The sequence below is a fragment of the Pteronotus mesoamericanus genome, unplaced genomic scaffold (assembly GCF_021234165.1).
Source record: "Pteronotus mesoamericanus isolate MK-2021 breed Mesoamerican mustached bat unplaced genomic scaffold, CSHL_Meso_final contig_116, whole genome shotgun sequence".
NCBI lineage: Eukaryota > Metazoa > Chordata > Mammalia > Chiroptera > Mormoopidae > Pteronotus > Pteronotus mesoamericanus.
In genome coordinates, this window is record NW_026555027.1 from 6,759,132 (window position 1) to 6,777,637 (window position 18,506).

Here is an 18,506-nt window from a genome sequence, read left to right on the forward strand (position 1 = left end):
AGATGGATTCCTGCACAAAAACACCCAGACACAGGGGCAATCACACAGCCCTCAGTCACACACCTCCCAGCCCTGACCAGTGTGGCTCAGTGAGCTGGGCGTCGTCCCACAAAGTGAAAGGTCGTCGGTTCGATTCCCAGTCAGGGCATGAGCTTGGGTTATGGGTTCGGTCCCTGGTTGGGGCAAAACCAATCAATGTTTCTCTCTCACAGAGATGTTTTTCTCCCTGTCTTCCCCTCTCTCTAAAAATAAATAAATACAATCTTAAAAAAAGAATGACCTTTAATCACACACCTTCTAGATGGGAGGTATCCAGGCCTCCCTGAGGCTGAAAATATGACCCTGATGCACGTTTCGCTCTGGTGCAGCCACAGCCCCGTGTCCCTGCCCTTAACCAACCACTGTGGTCCGGAAGCCACACATGGAGTGTCCAGCCCAAGACAGGAGAGCTTGTGGCCGACTCTCTGTCAACTGGTCCAAAGGCCTAGTTAGAGCTAATAACAGAGACAGCTAACTCCACTGAGCACCCAGTCACTTCAGCGGTCTCTCCTCTGATTTCTTTTTTTTTTTTCTTTAAAGAAAACAAGTTTTATTCTTATAATCTTATCATTCTAATAAAAAATATTATAACATTAGCTGCCTGTATTTCGGGGGCCTGGACTCCCTCAGGTGGGCCGCCAAGCGCCGCCTGCGGCCGCCAGCCCTGAGGCCTCCTGCTGCCCTGAGGTGGGTCTGAAGGCACACCCCCAGGGCCCCCCAACATCCTGCCCTCGCCCCCAAGCCCCTCAGCCAGGCTGCGCCTCATCTCACCTGCCCGCCCCCTCCTAAGGCCGGGCGGGCCCCAGGAGCCCCCTCTGCGCGCTGGGTTTGCCTCCCTGCACCCCCGCGCCCCCACGGCAGCCTGGTCTCGGCTCCGGCCGGAGGACAGCAGGGCAAGCTGAGGAGGGGGTGGGGACGCTGTGCCTGGCACCTCCGCCAGCATCACCTAGGGCCCTGCTCTCTCTGCCCCCTGCCAGGGTTGCAGAGGTGGGGACCAGCTTCCGAGGCAACTTACTGTCGCTGAGAAACACCTCCGATCTGGTGACGTCCGCCCTCCGAGGGGCTCCTGGTGCTTGGGCGACAACATGCTTTTTCAAAGAGAAATGCTGTCCCTGTCCCCTTGGGCAGAGCCATGGACAGGAGTGAGCATCTCAAAGACAAACCCAGGTTCTAGTTTCTTGGGGGCAGGAGCCTCCATTGAAAAAAATAAACAAATTCTGAATCATCTTAGTAGCAAAACAATGACAGTGAGAAAAAAGGTTGCAGTGCTTTGAGGGCCAGGGGCCAGGCCGTGGCTGGCGGCCCTGCTGCCCCGGGGGCTGGCGGAAGCTACCCCTGCGCCCTGGCCGGGGACGAGAATTCCAAGAGGTGGTGGTCTCCACACACATTCTCTTGCTTGTGCCGGTGGAGTGACAGCAAACAGTCAATTCACGTCACTTGTTCGGTTTCCCTGGAGTAAGGCATCTCTGAACAGGACACGGTTTCTGCAGAGCCCCAGGGAGCCGGATGCTGGGGAGGCAGATGCTGGGGGACCGGCCAGGGGCACGTCAGCCCGGCGCTGGGGCAGGTGAAGAGGGAGGCGGGCTGTGGGTGCGGGGAGGTCTGGCTTGCATCTTCTGGAGCTCTCGCTCCGTCCTTCTCTCAAAGCCTCTGATTTCTCCACTTCTCACCCATTCATCTCTTTCTAGTACATTCCTCTGTGGCAGCCAGAGCCATCTTTTAAGAATACGAATCGGACCATGTCCTTGTGTTCGTGCCCTCCTGTCCCGAAACTTGAAACTCTTCCACGACTTCCCTGGGCTCGTGTGGCCTGTGACCCCCTGCGTGGAGCCCCCTTCCCTCACTATCCAGATGGCTCTGTTCTTTGGATGCCCTGTCCTCCCCTCGCATCAGCTCATATGAGTCTGGCCTTCTGCCTTGGCATCTGCTTACATCCTCGCAGCCTCTGGTCCTGAGCTCCAGGCTACTTCCTGGAGCCGCTGAGATGAAGCTCACTGCTGGGAAAGGTATACCCCCAAGACCCGCAGGCCGCGCCCAGTAGAATTTTATCTCTTACCCACTGCAAGGCCCGATACTGGGGTCCTGAGTCATGGTCATTCTCCACGTGGAAGACGGCATCAAAGGAATGTAATGGGCGAGCCCAGAAGTGACTTAGGTCAGTGCCGCCGGTGGGAACGCAGGCCTGTGGACACACCCAGTTTCACAGGAAGCCGGAAGTGCAGTCTACGTGTGTGCCCAGGAGGTCGAGGCAACAGCTCGTGGTGAACACACTGCAGTTTCCGCCCCAACCCTCGCCTCCTCCCACTCCACACGGGAGGTCCCACAGCGCCTGCTACAGCTTTAATTTCACACGCGTGCATGTGATTCTTCCATTAACACTCTTCTCCTCCATTCAGCCCCTGAGGTCAGGCACATCCATTTAACATGGGGCTCAGCAGCTCGGCACATCCTTGCCGTGAGAGTGAACAAGCACAGATGTGCCCAAGCTTGTTGTGTGCACTTGGCGGAAAGCGTCTCCTCCAACGTATTTGAGGGCAGAGGGATGTAAAAGAATCCCGTGTTTTTATTCATAAACGGCCAAGAAAGGTCCTGATTAGGTCAGAGTTTGAAGCTGGCCTTTTCATTTTCCTTTTTAAGGAGGGTCTTCAAAAGCCAGCCATGTTGCGGATTTTCCTGTCACCCCGGTTTATGATGGATAGGCGTACAGTGGCGTTCAGGAGGGAGGGGCACCAAGGGCAGGTACCATTCTAGGCCACTTCCCTCCTAAGTGCCCCCCACCCCGCCTTAGTCTGTGGTGGCCTCAAGGACAGCAGGTGTCTAAACTCTACAAATCCAGGATCCTGCTGATCACAGTTGTTTTTTTTTTTCATATAAAACATTGCTTCCCCTCTCACCACCTACCCTCCTCGCTCGGGGAGCCCCTTGGACCTGCGGCCCGTAGAGCCAGGCTTTGGCCCGACTCAGTCACTACAGCGGTGATGTCCTGTGTCAGAACCAGAGCTTCCCCTGGCCTCAGTCTCCTCCTCTGTAACGTGGGTGTGTAATAAGCTCCCCAGGGTGGTAGGAGGATCTTTTTCTGTGCCACGTCTCCTGCGCCTTACTTAACACTTGGCGTGGTCCTGAAACTTAACAGTTATGCACATCTTAAATGATCACCCAAATTAACAGAGAAGCCTTTGACGTGGGTACCGGTGGGGGTTTTCTGCTGCCCGCCCGGGAGTTATGCACATCTTAAATGATCACCCAAATTAACAGAGAAGCCTTTGACGTGGGTGAGGGGACCCTGGATTTTCCTCCTCCCTAAGGGCAGTGCAGACATCTATGCCTGGTTGTGTAGAAACTGGTTGGGGTCCAAAACCCTTGTCCAGTGGTAAGGTCATTGAGGTGACTGGCAGATCACTGTGTCACCAGACATGGCCTCTAGGGATGGAAGCCACACAACACCCTCACACCCCCCATCTCGGTGGGGCCCTCTCACGCAGGGAGGTGTTGACGGCTGAAACCAGGGGGCAGCGTTATGGCATCTGCAGCGGCCGCCGAGTGGACAGCTGTGGGCGAACGCCACACAGGGAGGCGCCCTGCCTTGGAGGCTGGCCTGGGCAGCACTGGCTGTCACTGCCGCTTGTCTCACGGTTCAGGTGTAGCTCAGGCTCTTCCGCGTGATTTGATGGCTACCCGGCCAGCAGCCTCTGCAGCACTGGGCACCGAGCCAGGCTGACGGGCACAGCAGCCGTGGGAATGGCCTCGCCACTGCAGAGCGGCGAGCGGAGGCGGGGTGGGTGCCAGGCAGGCTCTGCACCGTTGTCACGTCCCCGCAGCCTCGCGGCCCCACAGTGCAGCCAGGCTCCAAGCAGAGGAAGATGTGCGTCTCTGTCATCCTCCTGGTGGAGGTGAAGGGAGGGGAGGGTAAATCAGGGAGCGAGATACTTGATTAATTCGATGGCCTCCCAGGTGAGCCTGGGAGGTGAGGGAACTCCAGGGTGCTGTCCGGAGTGGCTGGGCTCCGCTTTGGGATTGTTTGCATCTACATGGACTATTAGCCTAAAGTAAAAAGGCCTTTCAAAGCGAGAGGCAAACAAGCGTTTACTTGAGATCAATGAGAAGAGCTCTTCAGCAATCACTGATTCAGGCAGAAGCCCAAAGAATATTCCACTTAGGAGACAAAGACAAGGGGTATTGACGCAAAGGGGAAGGGCAACAATTACATCGATAGCAGGAAGGCACTTCCATGGGGGCGAACAACAGAGTGATGCCAGTCCTAAATAACGCTATCAACCTTCGTTCGGTCGTCACCGGTCCAGGAGCCATCACATCTGCTTTCTTGTGAGCCTTGCAGACAGTTCCCTGGGACACGAGGCCGCTCAGGCCGGGTCAAAGGCGATCGATCTTGCCCTGGTCTAACGTTCCGAGGTTCGAGGCATCAGACGTGCGGGGCAGCTCCTCCCTCCGGGACGGCAGCCCCAGCCCCCTTTGAAAGCGGCTCGTTTATATTTCTGGTTACAGAACACCGGCATTTTCCAGTTCCCCCGTGAGCCATCGGGCTCTCGATCCAGCTCTCATTACTGGGTATTCTCACTCTCACCCACGGCCTCCTTAGGGGCCTCGCATTCATAAACCAGAGAACGTTCCGGGCTGTAAGTCGCTGCAGGGAGCTCGTCCACCTGCTTCATATAAACAAGCAAAGCAAGGCTCGGGGAGACAGGAGGTTTGTCCGTGGCCACGCGGCCAGGCCCGCGCCCAGAGCTCTTCAGGGCCAGTGTGTCTCCTATAAAACTCAACCCACAAACAGGGCTAAGGCCACCCACCCCCCCCACCCCCATCAGAGACCAGAGGCTGAGCCTTTCCCCGGCCAGGTCTCAAGCGGCCCCTCGCTGGGCAGGTGGTGCAACTTTTTGCTAAAATTCCCCAGGCATGGAAGCGGCAGAAGAGCAGAAGCAAATCAACCGTGGGTCACTGGTAGCTATTTTAGTCCAAGTCTTAGAGGAGTGGAGGGGAGGAAGCGTGGCGGTGAGGACTGAAGCGCAGTGGCAGCTTCAACCAGCCGCCCAAACACTAGTGGCTCCCACCGGGGCCGCCTCCCCTGCGACAGTCTGGACCGGGCATTTCCAGGGCTGCGCGAGCAGCTCTTGGCGTTGGGACCAGGGCCCCTCCCACCTGGTCGCTCTGCCCTCCTTAGGCCTCAGGCCTCCCTCCTGGGCTAAGACGGATCTCCACAGTGTCCCCGCTCCAGTCCCAGGAAGAGGACGCGGGGCGGATGACTGGGAGGATGGATGAAGTGGGATCGTGCACAGTCCCTGCCGCATGGGTCACCTTCTGTGGCCTAAACTTGTGGACACGGGCATGGGCATGGCCCAAGCTCCCCAGGCAGTTAGCATCTGTCCTGGGGACGTGGGGCGCCTGTGCTGAAGCAGATGCTCTCTGTGCCTGCCCCTCTCCTCCCAGCACTGGTCATTCCAGGGGATGCCGTGTGACCTCGCGGGGGGTTCTCCCAGCCTGCACTCAGGGGATCCGGGAGCCCAGTGCTGGTGGGGGTTGACGGTCGCTGTCCCAGCTCCCTTGCCTTCCAGGCCAGGCCGCTCCACTCAAAGGCTGTTCCCTCCTGCCCCCCAGAGCTCCCTGGAGGGGCATCCCTGCACGTGTGCTCTGTAAGTAACCTGCTCCTCGATGCGCCCCTTGTTGGCTTTGCTCCCTTCCCGTACCCTGTGCCCACTTTCCTTCCCCTGCTTTCTTGGATAACCTCCCTGACAAACCACTTCCGTTCACATCTTTGCCTGGAACTTTTCTTCAAGGGGAGCCTAACCCCAGACATATGGCAAGGGAGATGTGTGGGCATTTTTAGCTAAACTCCAGGTTCCAAGGATTCTGGACCATATGGATCGTATGTTTTGTTTACATCATATTTTTCACAACCTTCCTTTATTAAGAAGCCAGCCTCTTAAGATGAAATTGGCTGAGAATTGACTCCGTTTTTCTCCATCCAGGGTGGTTTTGGGCCCTTCCTTGACAGAAGCACTGACCTGTAAGGGTGGAGGGAGGTGGAGTCGGACAGGGTAACCCATCTGCTTAGTGTCGGGTTCTGGCTGAATCTTGCGGGCACAAAAGAGAGACAGCACAGCCTCTGTTTCCCCTGGAAGGCTCACTCCACTGGGAGATTCCAGATGTAAGTATAGGAGAAGGCAAATAAGAGAGATCGGTGCAAGACCTTGACCCAGTGGAGTTCATATTTACATGAAAGCAAGGGTGTCCTTGAGAAATGACAAGGACCCCATGGGCAGGCTGGGAAGTCAGAGGCTTCTGGGACTGGAGAGGTGGGCAGGAGGGGGAAGGACATTCCAAGGACGAGGGTGACAACGCCCATAACAAGACCACACGTTTCTGCATTGGCCTCAGTTCCTTGGTCACAGGAAGTCCAGCCACGAAATCTTCCCTTCCAGCTTCGTGGGGAACCGCATACACATCTTCTTTGCTTTTTTCACATTAGCAGAATGTGAATTTCAGGTCACTTCGGGGACACCGCTTTCTTTGTTGATTTGCTATGACTTAGTGGTCAGGGTTCTGGGATGCGTTTGGATCCGCTTCTGCATCTCGGGTGAGACAGCGATGGTGTCCTCTCCACAAGTACAGCCCCTTGCCTTCCACACCCCAGAGATGTTACACACTGCTCACTCTGTTTATCCCAGGTACCACTTACTTGTTCTTTGCTGAAGCTCTCAGGGCCCCCTTGTCCTTCAGACCATTCTCAGAATGGTCCCTGCTCCCTGAGAACAACTCCTAGAGCCTGGTCCTGTCTTAGTCACCTTCAGGCTCTCTGCCTGGGGGGTCATTGCTTCCCAGGAGGCTCCCTGACACCTGGTGACAATACTTTGGTGGGGACACAAGCTCTCAGAGGTCCTGGCCACAGAGAATCGTGAGGCTGTGGTTTGTACAGAGCTGAGACCCTCTTAGCACCTACGCTGTTTATGAAGCACTAGTCCGGTTGAAATCAGTTCCATGTGGGATGAGACTGATTGTGGCCCTGTGGCCCTTCAGAACTTCCTGAGCCCTGTCTCTCCTCTTTTCCTGTGGTTTCTGAGCCCCAGGCGGACTCCCCAGTTCTCTTAATGGGCGACCGGGCAAGCTGAGTCGGTCTTCCTGAAGGCTATGTCTTCATTATCTTGCTTTAAAGTGGAAGCCTAATCTGGATGGACTCGGTCCTAGACATGGCTCCGGGTTTCCTCTGGCCCAGGACCACACTGCTCCTCAGCCTGGGGCATTGTCTCTCTGTGGGGTTCATGGACTTCACAGCGCTGCTTTGTAACAAGCGTGGGCTGACTTAGGCTCAGGGCCCCAGCAGGTGTTAGGGGTAAGGTGGGGTGAGCAGGGTGTGTGTGGGTCATTCTGTCTGGGACCCATATCCCAGAAGGATCCAGAACTTGATATACCATTGAGGATGAGGAGGTGAAACTCTTACCTCCTCCGTTTTCTACCTTTCCTACCATTCAGGTGGCTCTTCCCTTCTGTCTCATCTACATTCCGATCCTAGATCTCTGAATAATAATTATACTGCTGAGGATAATTAATGCTAGTGTAGCACCACCCCGCTTCTCAATGGCTGAATAGACAAGGAACATGTTTCTCCCTCCCATGAAGTCCACTGAGCATCGAAGCTCTCCTAGGCTGCTTTCTGCCCAGGGTCTGGCTCAGGGCTTCAGGCTTCATCTCTGGGGAGACTCTGCTTCCTTTGGGACATTTGCTACTGAGAGACAGAGCTGGAGGGGTTGCATGGTATATTAGTTTCTTAAAACATTTTTCTATTTATTGATTTTAGAGTGATGGGGGAGGATAAAGAGAAAGAGAACCATCAGTTTGTTGCTCTACTTATTTACACATTCGTTGGTTGCCTCCTGTATGTGCTCTGGCCAGGGATTGAACCTGCACCCTTGGCACATTGGAATGATGCTCCAACCAACTAAGCTACTTGACCAGGGCCTAGTGTATCCATTTTTTAGGACTTTTATTATAACAAATTGTCATTAACTGGGTGGTTTCAAACAACAGAAATTTATTATCTCACAATCGTGGAGGCCAATGTCCAAAATGAAGGTGTTAGCAGGGTCGGCGGCGGTGGAGAGGCTGAGGGAGACCTTCCGTCCTTCCTCCTGATGTCTGCGCTCCTGGCCACCATCGAGTCCCGCAGACACGCAGCTCTAGTCTCTGCCTCCACATTCCCTTGGCCCTCTTGCCTGTGTTTCTGTGTCTTTGCTCTCTCTCTTTTCCTCTTGAAAGACATCTGTCACTTGATTCAGGGCCTGCCCCAAACCCAAGATGATCTCATTATGAGATCCTGGACGTAATTACATCTGCAAAGACTTTTTTCTTTTTCCTTTTTCTGTAAGGTCACTTTCACTGATACCGATACGGGGCGTTAGGATTTGAGTATATCCTTTGGAGGCCCTGATGCAACGAGTTGCCCGTGGTTCGTTTCACTGCCAGACCTTGAGCAGCACACACGGGCGGCCACAATACTCCACTGGCCAGACGGGTCCCCCACACAGCTATCATCGCCAGGGGGTCTGGGAAATGGAGGCGGAGGGCACCTGGCCAGTCTCCGACACTGGGGAATGATCAAGAAGCATTTACCCTTTGCCCGGTGCCCTGTAAGGACTTTGCAAGGGCAGTCTTATTGTAATCATCTTCCTCCTCACAAGGGAACTTCCAGGTGGATATTCTTAGTTCTCCAACTTTCAGATAAGTAAGCAAAGGAAACACAAATCATTTTTGAACGATTTTGAAACCAAGGTCGTTTATAGGAGGCAGAACCACTGTTTTCACGGAGCAGGCTGTTTTCAGAGCCCACGTCTTTGGCTCCTGTGTGATGGGGACCCCAGCTGGATGGACTCCGGGCTATTTGTTCTCATGGGACGGCACTAACCTCCTTCCTCACGCGCCTACAGGCCTGTGCTCGGACCTGCCTTCCCCATCGCTGGGCCTGACCTGCCCGGAGCAAAGTGCTCGCTGGGCGCTGCCCTGAGATGCTCTCTCCTTCACTCTGCGAACAGTCTCAGTGTTCTTTTCTCCACAACAGCTTGTTCAAGGACACCTTGATGGACGCTGTAATACAGTCCAAGTTCCTACTTTCCAGTCTAGCAACTGTTTGACACCAATTGGCAGGAATGGCAAGGCGGATGTCCCCGGTTACTGAAGAAATGGCAAGAGGAGGAGCTGGCTGGTGGAGTCTGATGTGTGTAGGTCCTGCACAGCTACTGATGGCCTCCGAGTGAGAGGATACTGCGAATTCCCTCCTACTAGGGATGCCCATGGAGCTGCATTTCTAGCACAGTCTACCTCAAGCTGCAAAACATCAATCGGCAGCTTGTTTGAAGTGGATCCAAACTGCCTTGTCAGAAGAGAGCAATGCAGCTCATTGCGAGTCCCAGGCCCTTGCAGTCCGGCCACCAGGGAGAAGGGCACAGGGGTTCCTGCTGTCCCTTCTGCCTGGAAGACTTCCTGTGGGCTTGTGGCTGTGCAAAGAAGTTACAAAAGGATGCTCATGTGATTTTGTGCTTCATCACTGGCTATTGATCCAAACCTGTCTTGTACACACAGTAGAGAATAAAAGTACTTTTTTTTTTTTAAGAAATAAAGCCCAGAAGAGGAGTGAGGTCAGAAGAAGGGCAAGAAGAAGGAAGAAAAGACTTAAAGCAGGAGAAGAAGAAGAAGAAGGAAGAGGAGGAGGAGGAGGAGGAGGAGGAGAAAGTCAGGAAGGGAAAAGAAAAAAGGAAGAGAGAATAATTTTCCTTTAGTTTGGTTTGGGGGTGAAAGGAGACATTTTTCCTCACGCCCTTGACAAGTGTGTAGCTGGAGGGTGTCCTTGTCTGCTAGCAGCTCTGTCCCACCTGCCCTCGGTTTCTGCAGATGCGGCCCATTTCAGTATGGCAGCTGGAGAGCTGTGGTCAGTCCATGTGGGGGCACCTGAGGGCATGAGCCAGCGCCAGTTCAGTGGGTACCTGCTGAGTAGAAGACATGGTATCAGTTCTATAGGAACACAGAGCGAAGGATGCAATTGGCACACATAGTTCCTGCAGTCTGCTTGGGTTAGGCACAATGTGAAGGCATGACCATCTGTCTGCAAGAAGGCTGCTTTATAATGGAGGTGATAGACATGCTCACAAATCAGGCAGAAGTGTCAAGTCCTTTGGCAGACAGATAGATGAAGAATGGGAAGGGATTGAGAGAATAATTCATGGAGAGGTATGCATGGGTCTTGAGGAAAGCAAAGAACTTTGACCCATGGAGACAGGGAAAGGGAAATTTCAGGGAGGAGGCAGCCACAGGGCCGGGAAGACACTCTGCTGGGAGAATAGCAGCTGTTCCAATGTGGGAAATACGTGGGGAGTTTGGAGTGCTGTGCTGGCATCAAAGCCTGGAGACGTAGGGGGAGGCCAGGCCAGGTTACAGACGGCCACTCTGCAGAGATGGCTAGCGGTTCACCAGCCTGTCTTCTCCTTGTCTTGGAAACACATCCAGCCTACTCTTCCCAGCCTTCCTCTCAGTGAGATGTGGCCATGTGACCAGATACCGACCATGAAACAGGAACAGAAGCCATCTGCCAGGAAAAAGAAGCAGACACCGTGGTGAGTGGAAGGTGGGTTTGTGCAGCTTTGCAACTACTTCTTACCAGGCCAGCTACCGCCTGCGCCACCAGCGCCACCGTGAACACCGCCACCACCATCCCCGCCACCCCTGCCGTTATTGCAGGCAAGAGCACTGAGCGCACGTGTTGTGCTAGGTGTTGTCCCAAGGACTCTCACGTTTTACCTTGTTTCACTCTGACATCGACCCTATGAGGCGGGCACGATGGTGAGCTCCATTTTGAAGACGGTTGTTTACTCACTGGTGGTTTCCTAGGCTGCAGGGCTTTTAGCCTACCTATGCTTTTGCAGTTCTTGTAAGTCAATTCTCAAATCATTGTATTCAGGTAATGATTGAGGCTTTATTTTCCTAATCATGTTCGTCAAAAGTGTTGTAAGCCTTTAGTTAGTGTGGAATCGTAGACCAGTGTCTTTGAAGATGAGCACGTTCTCCTGCCGGTGGAAGTGGTTCTGGCAAAGTGCTACAACTTGTAGTTACTTAGCGTCCTATGACTCTAAAACTGGGGCACTAATAGCTGTTGCTTTTATAACTGTTCTTCACGATTATGACTCTTACTTTACGGATAAAATTGTACAGACTAGAACAAAAGGAACATTTTGTTTGAGAAATAAAATGAGGTGCTCAGAGACTTGACCTACAAAGGAAAGGAAAATTGATGAAGATGGGTTTCCAAACAAAATGTTCTGACCTGCGTGCCGAATCTCTTTGCCACTTCCATTAATTCCTTCCCCATCTCTGCGGTCACATCACTGATTGACCTTGCTCTTCACGCACGGACCCATGGCCTGTGTCTCTAATCTCTTTCTCCCTTCCTTCCAACCATTTCCATTTTACCTTCATTTTTATTCAGCTCTGCCTCCATCTCAACCACTTATCAGAGTACACATTCCTCCCCTTTTTGGATGCATTACCTGTGTGTTTTGGATAAATTTGACTTTAAAAAATGTTACATAGTTCTAGAAGGCTTAGAACAAAGGCAGCGATGCTCTGCGCCGCCCTTCCCACCTGCAGGTTCTGTCTAACAAAGGAATCGTCTTTCAGCTTTTTCAGATGTTTCTCTGAGGATTTACCACCGTATTTCTGAAACACATTTATAGGACAACTCTTAATCTTTCAGTTTCAGACATTATATAGGGACTCCTAAATGAAATATGGAAATTTACCTCCCTCTTGACCTTCTCTTCTGCTGTTCTATCTATATAATTATGTTCCAATCAATTTTGGTATTTTCATTATGTCCATGTTCATATAATACAGAGCTGAGTCATTTAATGTACTGTTGCTACATTTTCTTTCCCCAGAGTTAATATGTTTCATTTTTTCTTTGCGTAGGTGTTATAAATCTGCCACTATTTTAACCCCAAACTTTCCACCCAAAGTGTACCTGGTACTCAATATATCCAAATACCTCAAGTCATCTGTAGTTTTCTTCAATATTTTATTTTCCTGACATGTTCCTCCATCCTCTTGCTCCAGCAGGACTGCTGCACAGCTTTCAGCCTGGAGTGTCTGTCTGTCCCTCTCTCCTTTAGGCAACCACGTAGCCTTTCTCCTGTCTTCTGGCTGTGCTGTGTTTCTCCTCCTTGATTAACTTTCACATTCATGAAATATGTCTTTGGGTTTCCGCTATAAAAGAGTATCTGGAATGTGTATTTTTTGAGACTGTGCATTTTTAAAGATGTGTTTTTTTAACTTTGACAATTGAAGGATAGCTTGACTAGGTATAAAATTCTAGGCTGCGAATAATTATTTTCACACTTCTTATATTGTTTCTTCCCCTGCCTGTACTGATTCATTATTTACAGACAAATTCATTTATTAAGAGTATCACATTTTGTGATTTTGGTAATTACATATAACTGTGTAATCATAAGATATAGATAGTTCTAGCGCTCTAAAAAGTTGCCCCTCTACAGTTAGTCCTCAGGCTACCAATGCTCTGATTTGTATTACTATAATTTTTCCTTTTCCACAATTTTGTATAAATGGAATCCTATAGTTTTTAGACTCCTGTGTTTGTCCTTTGTCACTTATGATAATGTTTTTGAGATATAACCATATTATTATACGAATTAATATCATATTCTTTTTTATGGCTGAAAAGTATCCCATAGTGTAATATCCTGCCTTTTTCCTTCATTAATTGATGAACATTCAGTTTGTATCAATTTTAGGATCTTACTAATAAGTCTGCAATAAGCTTTACAAAGAAGTCTTAGTGTGGATATATGTTTTTATTTCATTTCTTTTTTTTTTTTTTTAGAATCAGTTACAATTTTTTTAAATTTATTTTTTCAAATACATTTGTCTCTTCCTACCCCCCACCACTTTCCCTTGCCCCCTCTCTCCCTCCTGTTTCATTTCTTTATCTATGAGTATGTGGGATTTCTGGGCTATGTGGTGAGTTTATATTTAGATTTGTAAGAAATGGCCAAACTGTTTCCCAAAGTGGCTGTGTGATTTTACATTTCTACCTGCAACTTGTACTAATTCTGCTTCCTTGGCAACGCTTGGTATTGTTTTCTAAGATTTTTGAAGGTGTTCTTTATTATGTTATTAGCTCCATTCTGAAGAAGAAAAATCAAATGCCGTTCTGATTTCCCATCTTTTTCTGTGCCCTGTAGGTTTTTCTCTTTATCCCAGTTTTCTGAATATTTATAGTGATGTGCTTTGAAGTAAGTTTCTTTCATCCTCTTGTACCAAATGTTTAAAGCAAACTTCCCAACTGGAGTCTCATATCCTTCAGTTCATGGAAATTTTCTTAAATTATTTATTTAGTAACTTATTCTACTGTATTTTTCTTTGAATTGCCTTTCAAAAACATCTGTTGTTTGGATGTTAGCTTTCTGGAATGATCATTTCACTTTGTTTATTTTTTCTTTCTCAATTTTCATTTCTCTTTAATTTTGTCTTATTAGATGAAAGATTTTTTCAATTTTTCATTGCTTTTATTGCATTTTCCATTTTCATCTCACATTTATAGTTTCTAAGCTCTATTTTTTTGTTGACTGAATGTATTTGCTTTTAATAACTCTCTATTTTGGTTTTATTAAAACAGTGTTTACCAGGATATTAACTATAGCTTTTCCCCCAAAGACATATTATTCTCCTTGTATCACCCTTGTTTCCTTTTCCTCATTTGTTTGGTTCAGAATTTATCTTTTCTTTAATGCTAGATCAGTGATTCTCAATCGGGCAGGTGGGCAAGCAAAGAGGAGAAGGCGGATTTTACCCTCAGAGGATATTTGGCAATGTCAAAAGATATTTTTGGATGTCATAACTGAAGAGTGTAGGGGCTGGGTCTGTTGCTAAGTGTTTCACAAATCACAAAATACCCTCACCCCAACAAAGAACTTTCCAGTCCAAAATATCAATAGGGGAGAGATTGAGAAACCTGCGCTACTAGATGCTTTGGTCAAATGTCTGCCAGTCCTTGGCTGTCTGTTCTTATGCAATGTGTGTTAAAAATGATCTGTGGGCAGAGCTCGTGGACTGGTGGGTTCAATGCAGAGCAATTTGGCTAGGTTTTCTCATGGCTCTTTGGAGGTCATTGTCAGAGCTTCAGAGAAACCCTAAACTTGCTAGTGTGAGTGTGTAGGAGGGAGAGTCTAAGCCGGGCGGCCTGTGTGTCTCAAGCAGAAGAGGAAATGGCTCGGGGGCCTCACCGTTGAGGACGCAGACTTTAATTCTCTTGATTGGCCCAGGCCATGACATCGGCTCTGCCCAGTCTGCCTCTGCGGTAGTCTCTCCAGGGAATAAACATCGGCTTCTGCCCAGTCGCGATGGGTAACCCAGGATGTGATGCCCTCGCCCGGACTTTTATCGATGCTCCCACTTCCAGCGACACCAGTCCCCTTAGTGCTCACCCGGGCTCCGGACTCGGCCCGTCCTCCTGGGGGATCACTGCCTCTTCCAGAGTTGACTTTGCTGCTTTCCCACAGCAGCTGCCCTTGAAACTCTCCCTTCAATGCCGATTCTACGGATGGCTGTCCCCTAAACCCTTAGTGATCGATCTCACCTCCCACCATAATATGAAGATCTCACCTCCCATTCCCACGCATACTGCAGACCCCTCTCCTTTTAGGGATGACATTTCTCAGCCCCTCTTCTTCCCCTGCTCCTGTTCATGAAGGCACGTCAGTCCTGGAGAAGGTGCACCATTGCACCTGTGTGGGATCAGCTCCTTCCAGTCTCTTTAGGAAAAGCACGCCATGATTTTATTCTTTTTCTTGAAGTTTTAGTTTCTCTCTCCTCATAGCCCTCCTTTTCCCTGTAAAAATATGGTTATGTCTACTCTGTCTTTAAAAACAAAAGCATCCTGTGACCCTGGTATTTCCTAGGACTCCTCTCCTTCGCGTTAGAGCCAAATTTCTGTTTAAAAGTTGTTGGCACTTCTCAAAAGCACTTACCCACCTGGCATTTGTAGCCTCCCCCCACCCCGTTCATCCTTCCACATGTCGCTGAGAGTAGTTTCACCTTGCACCCTCTCAGAGATAATCCCGCGCTTCCCTGCTCTCCTGTCCCTGCTCTGTCTCTTCCTCTCTCCCCCGTCCTGGGTCTTCCTCTTACTCCCGCCCACTGCCAAATGGAGGCATCATTTCAAGCTCTGCACTCAGCTTTCATCCTTTCTCCCCAGGACAATCTTATTTATACCCATGGCTTCTATTGGTTGGCTACGCAATCTTCATCATCAGCTTCCTAGTTTTCAAAGCTCAAGCTCCATATAAGACACACCCGAGGGAAGTAACCATTTTTTAAAAAAGATTTCGCAGAGGGAAAAAAAGATGGTAGCCCAAATATTGTTACAATGGCTAGATACGTGGTGGAGGGTGGCATGCTATCTGCCTCCTGCAGGTCCTGGGCGGTCTCCCATCATCCAGCGTGGGAAACAGCTTCCCACCTCAGCGAAAGACTCAGTATTTGAGCCCTTTTTCCACAGTAAATCCTTCCTTATTCTGCCTTAATTTGGGACCTTTTTAAACTTCTAAACTATTCACATATTCCTGTTTCCCAAATTACTTTGAAATTACATGTTACAGTCCATCTGTAGCTCGACCAAACAAATGTGGTCTTTTATTCTTTTTAAGTTCCAAGTGAAGGCACAGTTTCGTTAACTCTGTGACTTGGAGAACAAAGGAGCGAGGCCAACCTCTTCTGAAAGCCCCATTTGCTTGCACGCTCATTATGCTCCCAGCGTTAGGTCTTGTGGTTTCGATTCTTGGCCCTCGATCGCACTATAGTCACCCGGGGTGCTTTCAAAAAACACCAGCCCTTGGGCTCTGCCCCTTGACCAATTATGGGGCTCAGGCAGCCGTACTTCTAGCGGGCTTTTCATGTGAGCCCTGTGCGCAGTCAGAGCTGAGAGCCACGGCTCCCGTGGTTTTCCTTCTTTGTCCGACTTTCTTTCTCTTTGGGCCAAGACTCAAATCTTATCTAGTGGTTCTCAAATTTTTGCGTATCTTAGGGTGACCTGGAACACTATTATTAAGATAGATTTATGAGCCTCGCCCTTAAAATGTCTTCTTCAGCAGGCCTGGGATGGGGCCCCAGAACTTGTATTTCTAAGGGGTTCCCCGGTGCTGTTGCTGGCCCGGGAACCGCGCTGGGAGAGCCACTGCCTCGCTCTGCTGAGGGCGCTCGCCGTCGGGAGCCGTTTCCTCGGAGTGAGCGTGACCCGCCCGTCTTCACGTCGGCACCAACGATCCCTTGTCTTGGGCAACCGCTCCGTCTCAGTAAAACAGGGACCGTTGGTCGCCAAAAAGATATGTCCCTGTCCTAATGCCCAGAATCTGTGAATGTGATCTTACTTGGAAAATGGGGAGGATGAGGAGGGTAAAGGGGGTCAAATATGTGGTGATGGAGGAAGAGCAGGCCTTGACTGGCGAGCACACAATGCAACAAACAGATGATGTATTCTACAGTTGCACCCTGAAACTTACATAATGGTATTAAGCAGTGTCACCCCAATACATTTATTTATTTTTTTTAAAGAAAAGCATCTTTGTATATGTAATTAAGTGAAGGATCTTGAGGTGTGGAGATCATCACTGGATTATGTGGGTGGGCGCCAAAGCAGATAACAACCATTTTTTAAAAAAGGCGACACAGCCGAGGGAGACTGTGTGCACAGGAGAGGAAGCCACGTGCCCCCTGAGGCAGAGAGCAGAGTGATCGAGTCACAAGCCGAGGAGCGCCGGAGCCGCCCGAAGCTGGACGAGGCACGGTGTGGAGTCTCCCCTGCGTGCTCAGAGGCGGGGCGCCCCGGCGGGCACCGCGGCTTTGGACTGCTCCGGGACCCTGAGAGCAGGCATTTCTCCTGTTTTCAAGCTGCTGAGTTTGTAGTAATTTATCACCACAGCCACAGGAAATTAATACAGTGGCAGTCCTCCTACCCATTGCTCTCCTGTGGGGGGCCTTTCTTGTCTCTGGTGCCTCTCAAACGTGCAGTATTTTGGAAACACACACTGCCTCCCCTAGGACTGGCTGGCTGACTTCTGAGTCTATGACAATGCTTTCCAGGAAGAACAGGCCAGAAACCAATGGAGTACAGCTAATTGGATATATTAAAAGTTCTGAAGGTGATCTACCGTAGGTCATTAAGCAGCAAATGATGTAAATAAAAAAATCTATTAATATGAAACGGGACGCTTTGTTATGCAGGAGATGGCAGGCCAACAGTTGTGGATGGCCTGGCTGACTTTTTATGGAGCAGTTGTGCTCTGGGTACAAACACGGGACCGCATGGAGAAACCTGGGGCGTGTGCGCACGTCCTCGGCCGCGGGGGAAGGACTCCGACCCTCGACTCTGGGGCTGGAGGGCTTTCTGTGTTCTGAGAAGGTGTCGGCGCCTTCATGTCTTTGGGCCACAGGGCGCCAGGGCCCAGGTGAAGGGGCCGTGTCATCCCCCGGGGCTCACATGGTCAACTCCAGGTCCCCCTGAGCCTGTGGCCAAAATGCTTGGAAAAAGAAGGTTGGGATACATACAGAAGCTCCAGAAAGGGCAGGCTGCCCGGAGACAGTCACTGAATTCTGTGCCCTGGGCCAGCCCGGCCTTGGAACACCGGGCGTGGGTCTATAGGGCGCCCTGACAGGCGCTCTCTGCTTTCTCCACCTCTTCTGGGTGTTCTGCTGTCAACTCCTGGGGGGCTCTGGGTCCTCCATCCTTGCTGAGGTCCGAGCCATGGTTTCCTCTGGACACTCAGCTTCTGGACTAGTCTCTGAGTGCACCGCTGTGTGAACTACCCAGTGCGGGCTGCCCATACGTAGCCTATGTCCTGCGTATACTGAGCCTTGTTATACTTCTTCTTCTGCGGTTCATCAACTGTCTCATGTCCACTCTCCCGCATGCTGAGATTATGAATTATTTAAAGACAAGAATCTGGCCACTTGCTTTTTTCTAACTTTCAAAGCACCCAGGCCTGGCACCAGCACACAGGAGGATTTTCTCTGGTACAGACATTGTCACGGTTCCCCACCATTTGTTATTATTATTGACACTAAATAATAATAACAGTTCAGCTGGGAATTGAATGGGGACCCGTGAACGGGTCTCAAAAGCTGGTCCAGCATTCTGGAACAGGAGAGAGAGGACCAACACAGAGGGTGGCAGAGCCAGCGGCCCAGCTCAACACCTGGCACTGTTGTAGACATTCTGCTGAGTGATTGTTGCCAAGGGAATAGCCACGCCCGCCGACTTGTGATGGAAACCCCTGGAGGTTGTTGTGCGGCAGAGAGAATCTATTTTGAAACTCAAGTTCTGCAATGGCTGTTCTTATTGGGCCGACTTCGTTTCTGAGAACATGGAGGAAAAACTCTTAAATTATATGTTATGTCAT